The sequence below is a fragment of the Mchenga conophoros genome, linkage group LG18 (genome assembly GCF_057382185.1).
Source record: "Mchenga conophoros isolate Kocher_MC1m ecotype Shallow Benthic linkage group LG18, M_conophoros_male_GT1.1, whole genome shotgun sequence".
Lineage (NCBI taxonomy): Eukaryota > Metazoa > Chordata > Actinopteri > Cichliformes > Cichlidae > Mchenga > Mchenga conophoros.
The window spans coordinates 127408-139548 of record NC_140543.1 but is presented as its reverse complement, the minus strand read 5'-3'; positions in this window follow the sequence as shown (position 1 = coordinate 139548).

Here is a 12141-nt window from a genome sequence, read left to right as displayed (position 1 = left end):
CACACTCTCCTCATCGCTCAGCTTTGAGCTTCAGCCTGACACAGAGGAGCAGAGGCCTGGACGTTTCTGACTCTAATGGAGAACACATCAAGTGCATTGTGGGTAAACTGTGAAAGCTCGTGTCGGCGTAGACTTAGAGCAGATGAAAAGTGTCCTTTGAGCCTACATTTGGAAAGCAGGCTGACCTTCTAGCTGTGCGTCCGTCTGTGAGACGCAGCTGCAGAACGACACGAACAAAGTCTGCAAAGGTCAGGATGGAAGGACGGACTCCTGTGTGTGTGTGCACCTGTTTATACATCTTTGTGGGGACCAAACGTCACTTGTGAGGACAAAAGAGACAGACTGTGGTTTAGTGTTACAGTTACCCTAAACACAACCACCTCCTAAGGGTTAGGCTGGGCGGCTGGGAGAAGCATGGATGGATGTCCTCACTAAGGTATCAAAACGAGAGAGAGTGTGTGAGTGTGTGTGTCTCAGAGGGGGGATTTCCAATTAAGTGTTTGAGGGGGAGGGCAGCAGGAAGGGAGTGAAGGTGGGAGGCAATGATTGTTTTTAATGGCTGAGAAGAAGCCCTGTCATCATTCAGTGAGCGCTGCAACGCGCTCTTAATGTGAAAAGACCCGAAATGACTGATGAAGAGTTTGATCCAGTTTCCTTTATGAGTTTGAAGCTGCGAGTTCAGCTTGTCTGAAGAGCAGATCAGTTTCCACCTTCAGATATCTTATAAAGTAAAAAGTGAGTTTTTTCCCCAAAAGCTGGAAGAAAAAATCTGAATTTAATCCTTAAAAGTTAAAAGTTCAGCAGCAAACAGACGAGCTGGAACTCGTTTCTTTTCTCACTCGTTTGTCTCCTATTTCTTCTTTAAATGCGTAAAAACCAAAACGATTCCGCTCACGATGTTTGCAGAACAGGAACAATCGGCTCCTCCTCAGGACGTCATGACAAAATGCAGCCTTTTCTTCTTCACGAGCTCGGCAGCCCCCCCTCCCCGAGAGCCAGAAATAACCAGCAGATTCCCATCAGTGAAGAAGCTGCGATCTAATCAGAGGGCGCCCCTCCCCCTCCTCCACCACCTCCACCTCCTAACAGGAGGGTGTTTGGGGAGGATTTGGCAGCAGGACCACCAAAGAAGCGGGCGCCCCGCCCGGAGGTGTCACCACACCGGGACGTCAGGAACAAACAGCAGCGGCCCTCGTTACCACAGACTAAGAGTCCCAGCAGGGCGTCCCACCCCCAACACCACCCCCACCTACAGCACCACCAACAACCCCGACAAAGAGTTCACAGCTGCAGGGAGCCGAACCTGACGTCACAGAGTTTGGTGCCAAACATGGGGAGAGGATTAAAACCTGTGCACAGGTTGTGAAGACCTGACGGGGTCCCGGGTATTTAACCTTCGTGAGGTCATCGCCTTGCAGGTGATCCTGACACATCAGGACATGTTTGCGAGTCGTCCAATCCCACCGTCACGAGTGGTCAAGGTGGAAAGGGCTGACTCTGAGGAAGCCTTTCAGATGAGAAGAACCAAAACTCAACCGTGACCTGAGAACAGAGAGCCTGCAGAAACAAGCCACACCCACACAACCACTGCTTCCCAGGGGCGGAGAGAGACTGTGCTGATGTCCGGATTAAGATAAAGAAGGATTATTTTGAACTTTGCTCATGCAAAGCGGCTTCAGGAGAGCTCGGGAGCAAAAACCACAGAGCTGGAAATGAGCAGATCAGATCGGCTGTGACTGGAAAGGAAAACAAAGCATCGAAGATTCTTCTGTTAATTCAGGTGTAATAAACAGAAAGAGCGAGACGCCAACATGAAGGCCATCGAGTGTTTAATCTCGCTTTAATAATCCTCTGAAGACGAGAGGACCCGGAGACATGATGTCACCGAGTGAGCTTCACTTTGAACCAAAGAAAATAAAACTGGATGTGAGGGAGATTTCAGTCTCCACACAGCTGCCGCCGCTTCACCGAAGCCTTTTCATTTTGTTTTTATTGATGCGCCAGTCTCGCTTCGCCAAACGCCGCCTGGCTCCTGTCAGGTTTACTGGTGTCAGAGGAGAGCAGCTGGACACGAAGCTCAAACACTCCAACGCACGTCGGCGGGATTAATCGAGAACATCGTGTTCTGTCAGGAGAGCACAGGGGAGAGAAAACATCTGGAAATCTGCTGCAGCTCGCCTTCATATAAAAACCACATCAGTCGAGACGTAAACAAGCAGAACAATGAGCGAATGAGCTCAGAGCGCCCGAGGACGCTCAGCTACTATCTGCTCATCTGAACAAAGGAGGGGATTATTAAAAAAAACTCATATCCTGCTGAGATCGTCTCTGAGAGCTGATCAAAGATTAAATTAAGCTTCAGCTCTGCCTGCGCAAACACGGAGCCTGGAAACAAAAGCCGGGCCGCTGTTTACAGAAGACGACGGCCCAGGCCTCAGCGGGGACGCGTCAGGACAACAACACCCGCCCAGCAGCTGCACGGCGAGCCAGAGCGCCGGCCGAGCAGCGGCGTCACAACCAGGGCGTGAACGCGCCACGTCTGAACCGTCCGCCTCGTTACTCACAAATACACGTGCTGCTGTGACGACACCGCCATCAGTAAACTGTGCAAAATGGTCACATGGAGCAAACGCAGAACTTAAACAGCTTACATTAGTTTTAATGTTTGACTTTGTGATGTTAGGAATGTTATCTTCAGCTGTGAGTGAAGACGAGACGCTGTAATCTAATCCCAGGAGATTACGGGTCCGCGTGGTCACACCGAGGACGCTGAGGAGAAGATGACCGAATGCGTGCACAGCTCAACATCCTGCCATATTAAATTACACTGATTGTTTTTTGTGTTGGAATAATTTCCATCCACTTTTCACTTTTGGCCACGCCCACTGGCGACAGAGGTTTCCCATCAGCTGCAGCTCTTTCCCTGTGACCCGGAGTTCCACAGACCTGATGTTTCCACAGCCGGGGTTCGAGCTGGAGGGGCGAGGGACCGCCTCTCCATCAGCCGTGTAATTACGCCACTCGAGTGGAAGAAACATGAACAAACAGCCGACGATCGCGTTTCCCGGGACACAGTCAGCTCGCGTGTTTACCCTCAACCTGCTTTGATAACGTTTTACTCTCCCTCGCTATCTGCCCCCTCCTCCCAGGCAGCAGGGCTAAAATTACCCTGCATGCATCTGCTTGTCCCTGTAATGCATCTCTACTTGTTCACAGACTCCACGCCGTCTATAATAAGAGAAACCCCCCCTCCCCCGGGCTCCCTGCTCTCCCTGGGGCGCTGAATCACTTCCTGCAAAGCAAATCTCAGGCTAAGTCCACACTAATGTGGTTTCATTAGAAAACGCATCGTTCTGGCCTCCCGTCCACGCTGAGACGGCGTTTTCCTCAAGGACAAACGCTCACAAGAACGCATACATTTCAAAACGGAGCTGTCCCGTCACAGTGTGGACGCTCGAAAGCGCAGACTTTCTAAAACGATTAAAACCAGTTAAACAAAGACAGCAGAGGCATTACAGTCGTTTTGATTACTCTCAATTTTGACAGCCCTAAAAAAGATGAATCAGTCTGCACATGCTCCAGAGAGCTTTCCTGCAGATTCTTCAACTCTCACTTGCTTTTGCAGGACTGGAACGTAAGCGTTTGGGCCGTTGCAATGTGCACGCACGACTCTGAAAACGCTAGTGTGGACGCAGCCTCAGAGTCTGAGCAGGACCGGGCCCACCGGGCCCCCTGCCCAGCCTCCCCCCGCTGCTTTAACAAACTCCGGCTCAGTTTCCTCCGAGGTCACAAGCCGCTTCCCTCAGAGCCTTTTCCCATCCTGCTGAATTCCCACAGCAGCTCGTCTTCCCACAGGAGGAAGCACTTTAAGTCAGTTTACAGTCAGGTCAAAGGTCAAAGTTTTCTGACAGGACTGGAAGTTATAACTGTAACCAGACCAGAGTCCATGCAAGAAAAACACGATTTAAAGAGGTCGGCTACGCAAAGTTTCACATCAGCATCAAAATGACGACTGAAATAATCGAATAACGTCTGAAGGCTTTTCAGAGGTTTGGTGCACCTGCGTGTTCACTCAGGTAAATGGCCTGTATTTATATAGCGCTCATCCACACACTGGACACTGGTGCCACCGGGCCCTCTGACCAACCAGGTACATGAGAGAGAGAGAGAGAGAGAGAGAGAGAGAGAGAGAGAGAGAGAGAGAGAGAGAGAGAGAGTGTGTGAGTGAGTGAGTGAGTGAGTGAGTGAGTGTTGAAAAGAGACGTTATGATGCGGCTGAGGGGAACCAGAAAGTTAAGGGCCACCGACGATGAACGGTTTGATGAACCTGCCAGAATCAGTGAAAACGAGGAAAACATGCACTCCTGAGAAAATCTGCACATTTTTATTTCTTCTACAGGAACGAGGGATTACGGAGCAGCTCGGTGCTGCTAAGCTAATGCATTGATTCACTGATGTGCATAAAGTTTAAGCAGCTCTGTGCAAGCAGAGGTTTTGAAGCATTCGGGTTCGTGTTAATGACCCCATCTTTGGGGAGTGGACTCCCAGGGAATTCAGCCCAAGGTCAGAGCAGAAAACCCAACAGCTCTCAGACTCTGCAGGCCTCAGTGAACAGGTTAAAGGTCAAAGACTTCAGGAACAGTGTGCTTCAGGCAGACGAAGCCAAAGGAGAGATGCTTATCCATCAGGCACAAGAAGCAAACTCAGCACGAACAGCTGAGACCATCTGTCAGCGCGATGCAGGAGCCATCTCCATCTGAGAGGACCTCCTCTGTCCACAGACTCAGAGCTGAAGCTCAACACAAACCGGGTCATCAGCAGCAAAGCTTTCTATCACCGAGACACAAACGTCTTTTCACATTTCTCACCTTTTTTGATGACAAGAGATTTCAGCACAAAATATCTGAAACTCACCAGCTTCTGGCATACTTTGCATTTTAGGACCAGCAGATTTTCCCCCAGATTGGAGGCATTCAAGCTCAGGTCAAAGCGTGATGACAAAGATAAAAGAAGAAGATGGAAGAAAAGAGGAGAGAAGATGCGTCTGTCCCGATTCCCCTCGTGTGTCTGCGCTTCCTGTCTAATCCTTTAAAGAAACACGATAAGAGAACAGACATCTTCCCTTCTTTCAGCCTCCACTCTGAACCCGCTCGCTTTATCTGATCTCGGTTTGTTTAGTCTGAGCCAACATGAGCGCATTTATTCCCATTTCTAATCTGACGGCGGGAAGAAAGGCGGAAACTTCACGTGATGGGAGATAACGGAAGTTAAAGGACCAAAGAGGTGATCTGTGACGTTGAGTTTTAAGGACATCCTGAGGTTTCAGGTGAGCAGATGAAACTAAACGCAACAAAAATCCAAGTTTCACAAAGTCACGGTGCATTCAATGACACGTCTGGAATCACCAGCTGCTAAAATCAAGTCATGCAGCGGAAAACCTGCCGGGAAAACGACGACTCCATGAAATAACAAACGCGCTTCATTCCTGGATCTAGGACGAGAGAAACAATCGGAGATTAAAGCTGCTTCAGACGCAGGAACGACCACCGAGCTGCAGCAATAAATCAGCTGCTGCTCGTTGTTATGTTCACGTGCAGTGAAACAGGTAAATCTGCAGCTCCTATAAACTCTCATCAGCTCGTCTCCGGTGGAAAGTATCCGACGTGAAGCTGTAATTACAGCTCTAACTTCCTGTGCGCGCCTGGCGTCACGCCGGAGGTTTGATCCAGATGTGATTTTAATAACAGCCTGTCGCAGCTTCCACAGTTTAGGAGGTGACAGGAAGAATAAATGCACCGACGAGCTCGTACACGCCGCAGACGACGTCGCACACCGACCATCGTTCAGGTCACAGACTGTACACGACGATGGCAGCTACGCGCTATTAAGGCCCCGCCTCCTGAACAGATCCCTTTCAATTCATGCAGAGGGTCAAAACAATCGACATCAAGGGAGAACTTCCTGCAGCCAGCTCAAACCTGATTGGTCGGCAGAATTGTGGGCTGAACAGAGAAATGTTCCCTTTGCTTCAGCTTCTCATACACTTATTTAACTATAGAGAGACATGTGATGAATCAAAACAAACCCCCACAGTCTGCAACTCAAAGCACATCAATCGAACAAACTAAGAATAAAAAGGAAAAAGAATTCGTTTGCGACGCACGGCCGCCTCAGTGTTTGGGACAGGACTGGACTCGCGCTGGTACAGAAGTCCCGCAGTGACCCTGAACGCACCGCAGGCCTTTTAATTAGCGCACAGCAACAAGAATGTGGAGTTTGTACTCTAAAGTGAAGCGCGATGAGTGAACAAACAGCAGGAGAAGAAAAGGACGGCGTTTGTTGTGGGGGGAGGATGGAGGGAGTGAAGGGGGGGGGGGGGGGGGGTAAATAAAGACGCTTCAGCAGCTGGAAACAAGCCTGGAAATTTCAACTTTTCAGGATTAAGACATCCAGACTCACTGTGGTGAAGTAATGAGTGAATTCTCAAAGTCCACGAGCACGTCAAAGCAAACGCGGCTGATTCTCAGAGATCAGGGAGACCTGTGGACGTTTATACGCAAATAAAATGAATGAAACAGATCCAGAGAGCGAGCGCAGCTTCTGGTGTTCACACATCGCACTCAATTTAACAGTTTGCACGCTGAAGTTGCTGCTCACAGTCACGGCCTGCAGGACTGCAGGATACTGATCAGCAGTGCCGGTGAGCGAGAATCCTCAGGATCCTCTGACGGCCAACGACAACCTGAGGTGACGGCAGGAGCAGATCGACCGCGGAGACGAGAGAAAACGCAGACAGAGCAGAAATCACAGCAAAACACCCCGAGGGAGGAAGAGGGTGATGGAAACCTGCAGGCTGGATCATATACAAACTCCCTCTGTGGGAAGCAATAAGGGGAATTCCCCCAACTTTGGAATATCTGAATTTCAGGCCCTGGAGCTGAAAGCTGGATGAACAAATAGTTCAGTCTGTTTGTTTGTGTCGGCTGCTTCACCTTCATTAGACCAACCCCCCGCCACCCCACACCCACCCACAGGGCCCAGTTTCTTGTTCTGCACCAACATTTCCTTTTAACCATTTACACGACAGTTTCACAGCTCGCTGGGCTCAGCGGCCAAGTCGCCCTCTGCGGCCAGGTCGCCCTCTGCGGCCAGGTCGCCCTCTGCGGCCAGGTCGCCCTCTGCGGCCAGGTCGCCCTCTGCGGCCAAGTCGCCCTCTGCGGCCAAGTCGCCCTCTGCGGCCAGGTCGCCCTCTGCGGCCAAGTCGCCCTCTGCGGCCAGGTCGCCCTCTGCGGCCAGGTCGCCCTCTGCGGCCAGGTCGCCCTCTGCGGCCAGGTCGCCCTCTGCGGCGTGTTACATGCAAGCAGATGGATTTTATGTATTCACAGAAACTGTTTCAGAGAAAAGTTACAGACGAATGAGCCAATCAGGAGAGCCCACGGGCTCAGAGTCTGTCCCACCGTCTCTGAGAAAAGAGCGGGAATCACAGAGGGCTAAACATCCAAACATCATCATCATCATCATCATATCTGTGACACCAAAACGTCCTCAGGACGCCCGACCTCAGCTGAGGCGAGTCCGATCGAGCGGCCGCAGGTTTCTATTAAAATATTGATATTTGGGCATAAACGCAGCATAAACCAAGTTTCTGTCACAGGCGGCTGAGACGCCGGCCCCTCCCCCAACACCGCCGCCTCCTCCACGTTAGAAAGCAGAGCGGAGGTTTGTGGGTTTGGAGGAGCCGAGGCCTCCTGCCTCTGATCTCCTGATAGGATTCATCCTGTCTTTGATGGAGGGGGATGGGAGCTCATCCCAGACTGTTTAGGTCTGAGGAAAAGTCTGAATTCCTGAGATGACTGACGGTTCAGAGCTGAGGGTGACGCTGCCGAGGAAGAGGAGGAAGTGCGGTTTCTTAATGCGATCTGAGGCAGCAGCCGGCTCGAGGTGACTCATATCAGGCAGCGCGAGACGGCGCCTCGGGCTCCAGACTTTGATTAATCCGTCCGGAGTCGTCAGAGCAGCTGCTCGGCAGGCGATTTAAGAGCAGCTAAAAGACTTTCTGTTAATGAATGCAGAAGAAAACACACGGCGAAGGACGGCGTCACGGACCCGAATGTCAGCCAGTGCTTCCTGTCACACAGCCAGCCCACTTTGACCTTTAAACTGTGGAGACGTAGAAACGGTGTGAATGAGGCTTTCAGACACACGGTGGGTAAAGCTTCCTCAGCGCGCAGCTGCTCCTCCATGTTTGTCCCGACCAATGAAACGCTGCAGGTGAATGTGCGGGGGTCACGCACGTGGATATGACATCACACCACGTCCGAACATCACGGAGCAGAAACTCGTGTTGTTCTGTTATAGAAGGACGGCAGCAGAATTCAAATATTCAGGTATTTGTTTCAAACTATGGACAGACAAAGCTGACCCACCTCTGAGAGGTCAGAGGTCAGAGGTGGCCAGATTCGATAATCCTGTGGATGCTCACATTGATTTTTCTTCCTGCTTCTCACACTGAAGCTTTTCTTTTGTCTCGTACGAGCAACGTGAATCTGGACAAACGCCAGTCGAGCAGGCGGCCCGGCCAATGGGAAGAGAAGCCGTTTGACTGAGAGCACCAACTGTGTCGCTACACCGCCCGGCTGGAAATCACATCCAGAATAATAAACACAGCTGACAGCCAACTGCGACTTCAATACTGCAACTGTTGCTTTCCAGAATAATAAAAGTCAATCACTCCCCCAAACAGAAACGGTGCGAGGAGGCGATCACGTGATTACAGCCCCGAGGTTTGAAACCACGTCCCATAAAAACCTGATTAAAGACACTTTCAGTGTGGAAGCCTCTCAGCTGCCGCTTCCCTCTGAGGGGAAATGTTTTCCCGTCTTATCTGCAGCAGACGAGTCACCTTGACTTTCAGCCCGAGACGTCGGCGCTTCGGCTTTAAGCTCCAAGGTTACGAGATATCAGATGGGCCCTAAACGCCTCGCCTTTCAACCTCGCAGACTCGCTTCCTTTTTGACCGCCGTCTCTGCCGATTATTTATCCTCTAAAGTTTCAAACTCACCTGGATTACAGCCAGCGTTGGCTTTAATCCACCTGACAGAAACTGCAGTTCCTGTGCCGTCCACCAGAGGCTCCAGCAGCGCGTCGGTGGCCACAGACTCAGCTGTAGATGTGACAACTCTATGAAACCCATCTGTTTAAACAGGATCAGGGCTTAAAGTTTGGATTCTTAGGGGCGTGGCCTGTTTGACTGACAGGTAAATGGCGACACAGGCGGCTGTAGCTGCTAGCTGTCTGCTAGCTTCACCAGAACTGGACCTCTGCAGCGTGTTTGTGCTGTTGGAGCATTTTTAATGAGTTTTTTTATTGTCTGAGCTCTGCAACTTCACCACCCAAAGCTCACAAATGATTCAACATCTCATTTAACTGTGAAAACTAAACTTCAAGAACATGTTTAACACAAAGGATGGTAAAGTTCTGCTGTTGGAGGTCATAAGGTCTTCAGATGACCATCTCTGCAGTCCAACCAGACTTCAGGGAGAAAAACACTCATTTTAGCTGAAACAGTTGAGCCTGAGAGGCTCGCAGCACAAACATCAACCCAATAGAGGCACCTGCAGCTTCCACGCAGAGCGACGCGAAGGCTTCAGTGTGTAAAGGCTGTTATTCAAACAGGAAGAGGTAAAAACACCAGACGGCTGAACTGCGCTTCACCGCTGACCTCGTCCACAGCAGCAGATCAAGCTTCGCTTCAAAGATCCAAACTCTTTGGGATTACCGTAATTGTCGGGCTATAAGCCGCTACTTTTTGCACAAGCTTTGAACCCTGCGGCTTTTAGTCAGGTGCGGCTTTTCTATAGATTGTCCATGATTTTTGTGATATCGTAAGACGATTTGTTTTGTTTGTTCCGCTGTTGTACGGCACTACGTTGCCTGGCGGAAGGATCGGGGTTCAAGAGTGGTATGTTAGTCACATGTCCGTCCGCCAGGCAACGTAGTGCCGTACGAAGTAGCGCGAAAAACAAACTTCAAAGTAGCGCTACGCGTTCAGTGGGAGGCGTGGATGACGAGCGGAGATAAACTTGCGAAAAGCAAGTTATGCCCAACTCCACCGGTGGATTCTGACAGCGTGGAAAAGTGTGAAAACATCCACGATCACCAACGGATTTTGAAGGGCTGGACTGCTGCATGATGGAGAGGAGGACACCGCCACGGCCCTTCTGAGGGTGTTCGACTCTGACACTGACAACGAGGATTTCTTTGGTTTTGAAAGTGACAACGAAGGAGAGAAGAAGAGTGGATGACGAAGCCATCCTGAGCCTGTTCGTTTCCGACATTGGAGAAGAGGACTTTGGTGGTTTTAGTGCGCAGGAAGAAGAGAAAGATGGTGAATGACTGACTTTTCTTCTTGTTAAAGCCGTGTCACTGCACCTGAGCCTAAAAGGTAGTCCGAATCTATTTTTCTGGTGTGCTGCAGGTTACTGTTATGTACTACATGTGCAAATATGTACCCATAACTTGTTTTTCACAATATTAATAAAAGTGATGTCTCCAAACAGCCATCTCTTTCCTGACAATTCCCTTTGTGCATATTCTCTTACATATGATAAGTCGACATTGAAACACCTGCGGCTTTTAGTCAGGTGCGGCTAATGTATGTACAAAACAGGATTTTCCCCTGATTTTAGCTTGTGCGGCTAATATTCAGGTGCGCTTTGTAGTCCGGGAAATACGGTAAGTTAAAGAAAGCGAGTTTCCTTTAAGACCAGCGGCCTGAGCGTCACATGCAAACGGCTGGCCTCGCTCCGACCGTCTGGGGAGGGGTCCGTTACTCGCTTCAGTACCCGAGCGTCTCTTTGAAGTCTGAACATGGACGCCGAACATCAGTGAATTCATCAAAAGATGGAAAAACTCGGGAATCTTCAGAAGCAGGAGGAAGATTTAAACTTAACCTGTGACTCTGAAGAAACACCTGACGGGGGTTTAAACGCCTCAGGCCGACGTCTGCCACGAGGCCGTCAGACCAGAGGGACCAGAGGGGAAATTTAAAGGTAGTGGAGGGTTAAGGGTGGCTTTGGGCTGGAGGTCTCTCTCATCAGCTGCAATGAGCCAGCAGCCATCGTCCAGCTGTGCAGCTCTCGTAATTGCTCCACATCCCAGTTTCCCACGCTGCGCTCATTCCTGAGACGCCAAACAATGCCCCCCTCCCCCTCACTCAGCCCCAGCCTGGTATGATTTGCAACAGCTGGACACTCCAGAGGAAGAAAAACGTCTTTTGATGGCGCTGTGGGTTTTCCCACAGTGCACTGCTCTCTGACTCACAGCGAACAGACGCCTCACACATCAGCTGCTGTGGAGCGATCATCATCATCGTCATGTTCAGCCGAGGATCATCAGATCCAAAACGCAGCCAACTCCCAACATCTGGATGTTTGGTCTGCAGTGTGAAAGAGCTGGGGTGGTTCGGCATCCTGGGTGAGGCGTCTCACGTCCAGGAATCGGACCCGGGAGACAGATTTTATTTCTCGGCTGGTTAGGACCGCCTCAGCATCCCCTCAGAGCAGCTGGAGGAGGTGGCCGGGGAGGTCTGCATATCTGCTGCTCCCACAACCCCGAAAACGTCAGAACAGATGAGTCATTATGAATGTAACAAACTGCATTTACTGAACTAACAGTTGGGGTTTTTTTTGGGTGGGTGGGGGGGGGGATCAATGGTGGGAAGAAGTGGAGGTGGGACACCAGAGCTGGTGTCTCAGATTCTCTGATGCACCCATCACCTGGCTCCAAATCACAGCCACAGAATTTAGTCGCACACGCGCTTTTATTTTGACAGGATTCTTTACACCCTTCCTGTGTCTGACTTCCTGGCCTCCTCACCTGCTCTGGGCACCGCGACGCACCTTCCACACTTATGCCGGGTACACACAGGGAGCGCCCAGGAGGAAACAGCGGTACTGAACAGGCCAATCACAGCCATCGTGGACCGCGTCGCCCATTTTTCTCCTGAAGCGCCCGACAGGTGACGGCACGCGGTTTCAGAGGGTCTGCGATAAATGAGACCTACACTGAAACTTTCACTCCAGGCTCAGAAAAGCTTTTCTAAAACAGCGCTGCTCATCTCGCCATGGTAACCACCAATCT